Here is a 10,437-nt window from a genome sequence, read left to right as displayed (position 1 = left end):
ATTTCCGCTCTGACCCCTCGTGCACGCGCACGCAGGCGCGCCCGGTGAGGGCGGAGGCCGCGTTTGCGCACGCGCCCGCCACTCCCAGCTCCACTTTCTCATAGACCAGCTCACCACCAGCCGCTGCAAATGTGTCTTCCGGTTGGCTGTCATTCCCCGAGGCCTGCCTCACTGCCCAGCGCCTCCCTCCCGCTCTTCCCAAAGGATCCTTCTTGTCTTGTAATTTCAGACACCCTGCAAGAAGCTCGCCCTTGTCATCTCCCCGCCGGCTTCTTTGCTCTCAGCTTGTTTGTTGTCGGTGTGCCCATTCCTCGGTGTCACGCTAATGACTGTCCAGCGGCATCATCGCATATTCATTCTTCAACAGATGTTTAGTGGACTCCTGCTGTGTGCTGGGGATACAGTGGCGCATGCAGGAGATGAGGTCCCGCCCTCGTGGGGCTTATAGTCTGGTAAAGGAAACGGACAGCAGACTCCCAAGTAACTACAAATAGTTAAAAGGGCAAGGAAGAAAAGGGATGAGAAGTTACCCAAGTGGGTTCCTGTCATGTTTCCATTTCTGTGCCTGGAGCTGCCTCCAGGTGCCCCGAACGTAAATCACTGCTTTTGAAACCCTTACCTTCCAGTACCTCTTCCTCTTGCCAGAGACATACTTTTTTACTCATCCGCGTGCGGAAAATGAACTCATTTTTGTGCTGAGTCGGTACCCTGTCTGTGTGCCTTGTTCTGTATTTTTCTCTCTCCAGGGAGACTATAACAAATTTAGTTGAGCCCTTTTTACATGTATTGATTTATTTTATCCTAAGTGTTCTTAGGGAAGGGGTGAGGGTGGAAAATGCAAAAATGAACCAAAAAACTAGCCCTTGTCATCGAGGCGTAGACAGCACTTCAAAACGGATTTCTTTACTCACTGGCCATGGATAAACTTCGAGACGTTGCAGATACCCCCAAATTATATGCTAACGTTTTAACATTGTTTATTGAACTAAAATGAATGCAGATACATCGTTTAGAAATACATATATATGTTGAAAAGCTTGTAAGGGAAAAAGCAGTTCCCTGGTCTACTCTTTTTTTTTTTTCTCTACATACTTAAATTTTTTTTCAGTTTTATTAGGCAGAATTGTTACCTTTTGACTGCACATATGCAATGTATCCCAGTGTACTTTTTAGAGGCAACAGTGTCAACTCTTTTACGTATTTATCCAGATTAGATCCATGTATCTAAGTAAGTGCTTGTATTACTAATTCTTGACTCGTTAATTTTAAGGATCATTTGTTGACTTCCTACCATGATAAATAAGAACATGACCTTATCATTTCTGTTCTCCACCTCCACGGTGATGTAACAATTTTTAATAAAACCAATAATCAACATTTAAATTATGCATGCAAATATTGTTTACCAATGAGCCAATGTGTGATACAACCATGCCTTCTAGCTTATACAGCCCTTCATTATTTTTTAAAGAGTTAATTATTGCCTTTCCCCTCTCAATTGTCAATTTTCTATATTATCTGGGATTGGCTGCCTTCACCACTGCAAATGCTCTAAGACTGCTCAAAAGTCTAGCAATATTTTCCATATGCTCAAATGCCTAAGTTCCTTCCTCCCCGCCCCCGAATTCTTGTCCTACAGCCTCCTTCCTCTTGTTTCAATCTAGACTGACTGCTCTCTGGACTTGCTGTACAGTTGTCATTCTGGGATTTTCCTTCGTTGCTGTTCTGGGCTCGTTTTGCCCATTTCCTGGATCACATGCCTTCTTTCTTGGTTTACTTCCTTGTTTTGCTAAATCATCTCCTCTAGTAACTTTGTAAGGAAGAGAGATAGAGGATATGTTATTGGAATCTTTGCATATTTTAAAGTATCTTTATTCTAACACTTGATTTATAGTTGGGGTGGTTATTGAATCCAAGTTTGAAAATAATCTGTCATAATTTTGAAGGGATTATTCATTTTCTTCCACCTTCTGGGGTTGCTATTGTAAAAAATGTGATTCCTATTTATATTCCTGATCCTTTGTATGTAAACTCTTCTCCATCTTTGGAAGCATTAGAATTTTCTCTTTAAGCTGTTGGTTGGAAATTTTATAATGATGTGCTTTGCTGTGACTCAATTTTTTTGTACTGGGTATTCATTCAAAATGGAAACCCATATACTTCAGTTTTGGAGGAAATTTTCTTTATTTTCTTGATAATTTCTTCTCTACTTTCTTTCTTTCTTTTTTCTGGAATGTATATTATTTAGAAGTTAGATTTCTGGATTGATCCTTTCATTTTTTTCCTTCTATTTTCTGTTTCTTTGGGTTTGTTTATTTTTATTTTTAATTGTGGTAAATATACAAAACATAACATTTATCATCTTAACCATTTCTGAGTGTACAGTTCAGTAGTGTTAAGTTTATTCACATTGTAATGCAACCAATCTCAAAAACTCTTTTCATCTTGCAAAGCTGAAAGTCTGTACCCATGGCTTGTTTTTGTTGTTTTATTTTTCTGAGATATTTCCTTGTCATTATCTTCAACCATTTTAAGTTTCGGTTTTCTTATTTTTAATTCCCAAGACCTTTCTCCCCAACTCCCCTTCCCATGTTATTCTATCCTTTTGTTATGGACAGGAATATATTCAGTCTTTCTGAGGATACTATAGTGTGTTTGTTTTTAGTTTTTCCTTCTCCTCTTTTCTTTGATCTATTTTTGGGTTTTTTTTTGATGCTTATTTTTTGGGTCTCTCTCATTTATGGTAATAGCTATCTTTAAAAGTCTGGCTACTTTAGCAGCCTGTTCACATTTAGGAATGAGACTCCAAAAAGCTGAGTGAAGGCTGAGTGTGTGGGCAAGATGAATTGACTAGCACCTTACTATTCAAAAGGGACCAGCAGCATTGGCTTCATTTGGGAGATTTTTGGAAATATGAATTTTAAGTCCCACTATAAACTACAGATTTAGGTTCTGCACTTTAACAAGGTCACTAGGTGATTCAAATGCACATTGTGTTGTGAGAAGCACAGGATTAATGGGCTTCACTATAAGGGGCAGCAATGATATGCCAGATTTCACTGGGGGCCCACAAATGTCCATATTGGGAAGTCTTTTATCCAGAGAAGGATTCTCCAGTTGCTTGGGGCCTATCAACTTGGCTGTGCATGTTCATAGGGTCTTAAGAATGCTTTTTAAGTTCCAGCTGACTTCCACTTAATTCCATTATAAGATCTATGCTCCCCTCCCCCCACTGCCTTCCACTGGGCTGGAGTCTATAGAAAACGAATCTCTGGTGGTAGAGATGGAGGAAGGGGGTTCAGATGGAGGAAGACGTAGAAATGGAATTGGAAAGGGGATAATCACTTGACTACTTGGGGACCTAAAATGTCAAAGGTTTTTTATCAACATTTTCAACCAATCTTCCCATTTTCTTCATCTTGCTTTTGGTTTATTTAAACTTATGACTAATTGAACAAATATCTTTGTCCTACCACCCAGCTTTCTTGAGTCTTAACGTTTTATAATTAAACTTGCTTCAGAGCTTTTTTAAAAAAACAAATACAGTTGAAATTTCCTGTGAACCCCACCCGATTCTATACCTTTTTCTCCTTCCTGCCCCTTGTCTTCAAAGAGAACTGTTACTTTGCATTTAGTGTTACCCTTCCCATGCATGTTTTTACACTTTTACTACATATGCATGTATCCATAAACAATGTATAGCATATTTTGCATGATTTTAAGCTTGTGGTAAATAGTATCATTTTGTAACCTCCTTTTGAAACTTATTTCTTTTAGTCAGCAATATGTTTTTGAGATTTACCCATATTGTGACATGTAGCTATTTTAGCTGCGATGTAGTATTCAAATGTATGATTATATGTTATGATTATTAAAGTATTTATCCATTCTCCTATTGAAGGATACTAAAGTTCATCCCAGTATTTTTGCTATTACAAGCAACACCGTATGGAACATTCTTTTACACATTTCCTGTGTACAACAGGTGTGAAAGTTTCTTTAGAGTATATCCCTAGGAATGTTAACTATTGAGATGTGGACTATGGACATCTTCAACTTTGCCAGATGTTGCAAAGCTGCTCTGCAAAGTAGTTGTACCAATTTATACCTCCACTAGTAATATATGAGGCTTCTCATTGCTCCTTGTCCTTGTTAGCACTTGGCATTGTGAGACTTTAAATGGATGAATATGAAAAAACACCTGATTGTTTTTAAAATAAGAGTGAGCCAGGTAGATAGAGAGGCATGCATAGAGGCTTGGAGGCAAGAGAACATGACATCTTGCAGAAAGTAAAAGTAGATCTGTGAGTTGTGGGGTGGAGCTGGAAGGGGAAAGTGCTAAGAGATGGAGACACAATAATAGCTAACATTTATTCAGGTTGAAGATTTATTCTGTGCTAGGTGCTGTGCTAAATACTCTACATGTATCTCATTGAATTCTTGTGACAACTCTAAGAAGTATGTACTACTATTAGTTCATGTTATAGATGATGAACTGAGATGCTGATAGTCTAAAAATGTATCCAAAGTAACATATGTGGCTGGTCATTAAACTGTGATTTAGATTCCAGATATCATGCTCTTGACCACTATGCAATACTGGTACACAGTACTGAACTGGATAGTTTTGCACTTTAGTTTCAAGTATGATAATATCAGAGTATAGGAAACTGGACCTGATACTTCAGTTAAAATTAATGACAACTTCTTGACTGAACCTTCATCTTGCTGAAACCTGATGGCCAAAGTAGGGAAAGTGACTGCTCTAAAACAGCCATAAATTTGCTGCTTTCAGTCTTAAAGACAGAAGCTAGAGTTCATCTTGGGGTTAGGGAGCTGGAATCAATTGTACTAGATTTTGATAAATTTAAGATGTCTGTTGTAACCCCCAGGGTAACTACTAAGATATTAACTTCTAAAAAGTATGGAAAAGGAAAAGAAGAAGGGATCAAAATGCTATGCTAGAAAAATCAATCAAACAGAAAAAAACAGTATTCAAGGACATAAAGATTTAAGAAATAAAACAAATAGCACAATGGTAGAAATAAGTTCTTCATTATCAATAATAATTTTAAATGTAAATTGATAAGCTCACTTATTAAAAGATGGAGATTGGCAGAATAAATAAAAAACTGTGATCCAGCTAGATGCTGCTTACAAGAAACTTTAGCAGCAAAAACATAAATAGTTTGAAAGGGTTGGAAAAAGATATTCCACATAAATAGTAACCACAAAAGAGCTGGGGTGGCTATACTAGTATCAGGAAAAAAAAAAGATTTTAACTTAAAAGTTGTTACGAGAGATAAAGAGGAACATTGTATATTGATAAGATGATCAGTTCACTGAGAAGATGTAACAGTTATAAACATATACACAACAAACAACTGAGTTCCAAAATAAGGGAAGCAAATACTGATGGAACTGAAAGGAGAAATAGCGCTACAATAATAGTTGGGGTTGGCCTTCAATATCTCACCTTAAACAATGAATTGAACATTTAGACAGAAGACCAGTAAAGAAATAGAGGACTTGAAGAACACTATAAATCAACTAAAGCTAACATACATATACAGAACATCCCACACAACAACAGAAGATAAATATTCTCTTCAAGTGTACATAAAAGATTCTCCAGGATAGACCGTATGTTAGGCCATTAAAAAACTCAATAAATTTTAAAAGATGGAAATCATACAAAATATTTTCTCCAACCACTACAGAATGAATCTAGAAATCAATAGTAAAAGGAAAACTGGAAAATTCACGAATGCATGGAAATTGAGCAACATACTCTTTTAACAATCAGTACATCAAAGAAGAAATCACTAGGGAAATTAGAAAATACTTTGACATGAATGAAAATAAAAATATACCAAAACTTATGGGATGAAAGCAGTGCTCAGAACGATATTTGCAGATCAACACCCTAATTCTACACCTTAAGAAACTAGAAAAAGAAGAGCAAATGAAATCCAAAGCTGGCAAATGAAGGAAATGATAAAATTCACAGCATAGATAAATAGAAAATAGAAAAATAGAGAGAACCAATGAAACCAAAAGTTCTTTTCTTTAAAAAGATCCAACAAAATTGAGAATTTTTTAGTTCAAACTGTGTAAGAAAAAAAGAGAAGCTGCAAGTAACTGAAATCAGAAACAAAAATGAAGACCTTATGGAAATTAAAAAGATTATGAGAATATTATGATCAATTGTATATCAACAACTTATATAATGTATATGATGTGAAGTAGTTTTTAGAAACATACCAATTACCAAAACTCAATCAAGAAGAAATAGAAAATATCAACAGACTTCTAACAAGTAAAGATACTGAATCAGGAATGAAAAACCTCCCAAGAAAGAAATGTCCAGGAACAGGTGGCTCCATTAGTGAATTCTGCCAAACATTTAAAGAATAATTAATACCAACTCTATCCTACTCTTCCAAGAAACAGAAGAGGAAGGAAAACTTCCTAACACATTCTATGAAGCAAGAATTACCTTGATACCAAAGCCAGACAAAGATACCACAAGAAAAGCAAACTATAGGCCAACATCTTTTACGAATAGAGATATAAAAATCTTCAACAAAATGCTAGCAAACCCAACCCAATAGCACATTAAAAGGACTGTATACCACAACCAAGTAGAATTTATTCCAAGAATGCAAGGTGGTTCAACATAAGAAAATCAATGTGATACATCACATTGACAGAATAAAGGAAAAGAATAAAGAACATCTCAATAGATGTAGGGAAATCATTTGAAAAATTACAGCACCTTTTAATGAAAAATACAGTACCTTTTAATCATTTAATAATAATGAAACTAGGAACAAAAGGGAATTTCCTTAACATGATAATGGACCTTTATGAAAAAACCCACAACTAACATCATATACAATTATGAAAGACTGAAAGCTTTTCCCCTCAGATCAGGAACAAGACAAAGATGTCTGCTTTCACCATTGCTATTTGGCGTTTTATTGGAAGTCCTAGCAGAGCAATTAAGCAATACAAATAAAGACATCCAAATTGGAACATAAGAATTAAACTATCTCTATTTGTGGATAACATGATTCTATATACAGAAAATCCCATAGAATACACACACACACACACACACACACACACACACACACACATGCTGGAGCTAATAAATTAATTTTATTAAAATTTTAGGGTAAATATCAACAACAGAAAACTCAGTTACATTTCTATACACCAGCAATAAACAATCTGAAAAAGAAATGAAGAAAACAATTCCATTTCCAACAGCATCTAAAAGAATAAATTACCCAAGAATAAGAATAACCAAGGAGAAAAACTAAAAAATCTATAAAACATTGCTAAAAGAAATTAAGGAAGATCTAAATCAATGGAAAGACATTACATGTTCATGAATTGAAAGACCTAATATTGTTATATTCTCCAAAGCAATCTATAGTTTCAGTGAAGTTCCTACCAAAATTCCAGTGGCCTTTTTGCAGGAATGGAGAAGCCAGTCCTCAAATTTATAGGGAAATGCAAGGGCCTCTAAATAGCCAAAACAAAATTTTTTAAAAAAATGGGACAACTCACACTTCCTGGTTTCAAAACTTAGTACAAAACTACAGCAATCAAAACAGTGTGGTACTGACATAAAGACAAACACACAGAGACTGATGAAATAGATTTGAGATTTCAGCAATAAACCCAACATCTATGGCCAATTGACTTTTGACAAGGGTGCAAAGACCATTCAGTGGGGGAAAGAAGAGCCTCTCTTTAACAAATTGTGCTGGGATAATTGGATAACCTCATGCAAAAGAATGAAATTGTACCCTCACCTCACTCTATGTACAAAAGACAAATTCAAATTGGATCAACAATCTAATTACAAATACCAACACTATAAAACTATTAGAAGAAAATATAAGGGTAGAATCTTTATGACCTCTGATTTGGCAATGGATTCTTAGACTTGACACTAAAAGCAGAAGCAACAAAAGAAAAAATATATGAATTGTTTTCCATCAAAATAAAAAAACTTATGATAGACATATACAAGCTGTGCCTGCAAACCTGAGATGACTCAGCCAAGAACTGTCATTAAATATAGTCAGCTGGAAGTCTAAATATGAATAATGCAATTAGTTATGCTATTTATAGGAAATTAGTGATTTATTTAAACTTTAAGTGGTTTCATGTGCCTCCCAAGATGTTATCTGCTTTAGAAAATCACATATATCCTCTAATTTTGACATAAAAAGAGAAACACATCACTTTTATTAATAGACAGTTTTTCCTCATCTTTACTGAATAAATGTTGAGTTGAAGAAATGCCAAAATTATTTATTTGCCTGGGATGCTCTCAGGTCTTGGTCCAGTTCTGACAGGAGGAGCAAATGTGACAGGGAGATCAAGAGGGTAGGAGATGACAGTTTGCTCTGGGTAGAGTAGCAGAGATGAAGAGAATTGGGTGTTTTTGAGAGTTATTTCAGTGAAGGAATCAAAAAGTTCTGGTGATGGATTGACTAGGTGCTGCGTTAGTTTTCTATGCTGAGTAACAAGTTACCAGAAACTTAGTGACCTAAAATAGCACCCATTTATTAGCTCACAGTTTCTATAGGTTAGAAGTCCAGGCACAGCTTGAGTGGCTCCTCTGCTCAGGATCTCACCAGACTTTAATCTGGGTGCTGACTGGGGTGAGGTCTCATCAGAGATTCAGCTGGGGAAAGATCCACTTCCAAGCTCCCTCAGATTGTTAGCAGAATACAACTCCTTGCAACTGTAGCACTGGGGTCCCCATTTTATGGCTGTCAGGCCCTTCCTTCATGGTTCCTTGACAAATATGACAGCTTAATTCTTTAAGGCCAACAAGGATGTCTCTCTCACTTCAGTCTGCAGGATGGAGTCTTATGCTGCAATCATGGGAATGATAGCCTGTCACCCTTCCATTGTAGCACAACCTAAACAAGAGGCTGACGTCCGTCACCTTGGCCATATTCTACTGATTAGTTGCAAGTCACTGATTCTGCCTCAAGGGAAAGGGATTAATACAAAGTCACAGGTCAGTGGAGGGGTATCACTTTAGAGTGTGTCCCGCATAGATAGATAAGGGAAGGCAAAGTGCCAGCTCTAACAACTGGGATTTTTGCCTTGAGCAGATGGATGGAAATTATGTCATTGATTGAGATGAGAGCATGGAGGAGCATGTTGGTTGAGGGTAGATCTTGAGCTCAACTGTTTTCATTTCTGGTTAAGCTGCTCAAGGGCATGAAGGATTTCTATTCTGTTTTTCGTTCTTTATCTAGTACCTGATATAGTTCCTGACACATAGAAGGTGCTCAATAGAATGAAAGAACAGATGAATGAATGAATCTGTGAGACATCCAAGAGAAGGTAGTGATGAGCCGATATCTCCTGGAGGTCACTGGTGTCTGTACAGTGATGAACACACTGCCATGGATGGGGCTGCCTAGGTAAGAGGGCAGAAGGAAGAGTGCAAGTATCTCAGGACTGAGTGCTGGGAGCTTCAGTGCCAAGAGGTTAGGCTAGAAAGGAAACGTTGCCAAAGGATACCAAGAAAGGATAAGCACAAGAGTATGGTGCCAAAGTCTCCTAAGAAGCTGAGACAGGACTGAGAGGTGTCCATGGGGAGAACTGGTTTTGGTGGACTGGTAGGGCTGAGGAGTGGACAGGAGGCGAGGCAAGAGAGGGCAAGCTGACAGTTCTTTCTAGAAGTCTGGCTGTTGCGGGGGAGACATTTAGAGATAACTGGAAAGAGATGTCATCTTCCAGAGATCAGCCAGGTTCTGACGCTGAGAGAGGGCAGTGCAAGGAGGTGCTGGGGCTGGGCCAGCTCTCTGGGTCAGAGCGGGAGAGATCATCTTCTCCGCCTGTCTTGTGCTGTTGCTTTTATACTGCTTTCTCTATCGTGTTTTTTTTTTATAGTCACGCTAACACATTTCTTTAAGAATAAAGAATATGCTCAAGAGGTCTCTTTACTTCCCTTTCTCGCCTCCTCTCCCCTTCCTTCTTCCTCCTCCCAAATCTTTCTGTCCGGAACTTATTTCCTTCTTTCCTTCCCCCTTTCCTTTCCTTTCCTTCTTTCTCTCTTTCCTTTCTTCTTTCCTTCCTTCCATTTCCTTCCATTTCCTCCCTCCCTCCCTCCCTGCCTTCCCTCCCTCTATTCCTATGGAAGAGGCTTGAACAGTTTTCACTGCAGATGAGTAGGCTGTAGGAGAGAAGGAGAGGCTGAAGATAAAGCCAAGATTAATGGTGTGAAGCTTGTTAGAAAACGGTGGGGAGATGGACCCTAGGGCACAAACTGGCTTTGGGGTGGCCAAGGGACAGCACTCCCACTGTGGTAGGAGGAAGGAGGAAGGCATGGGGTGGGTTCAGTGATAGTGTTGGTTTAGAGTCAGGAAGTAGAGAAGGTTTCCAGGGCTCAGGTCC

This window comes from Vicugna pacos, chromosome 5, assembly GCF_048564905.1.
Source record: "Vicugna pacos chromosome 5, VicPac4, whole genome shotgun sequence".
Taxonomy (NCBI): domain Eukaryota; kingdom Metazoa; phylum Chordata; class Mammalia; order Artiodactyla; family Camelidae; genus Vicugna; species Vicugna pacos.
The sequence above is the reverse complement of the archived record's forward strand: the minus strand, read 5'-3'. Positions refer to the sequence as shown.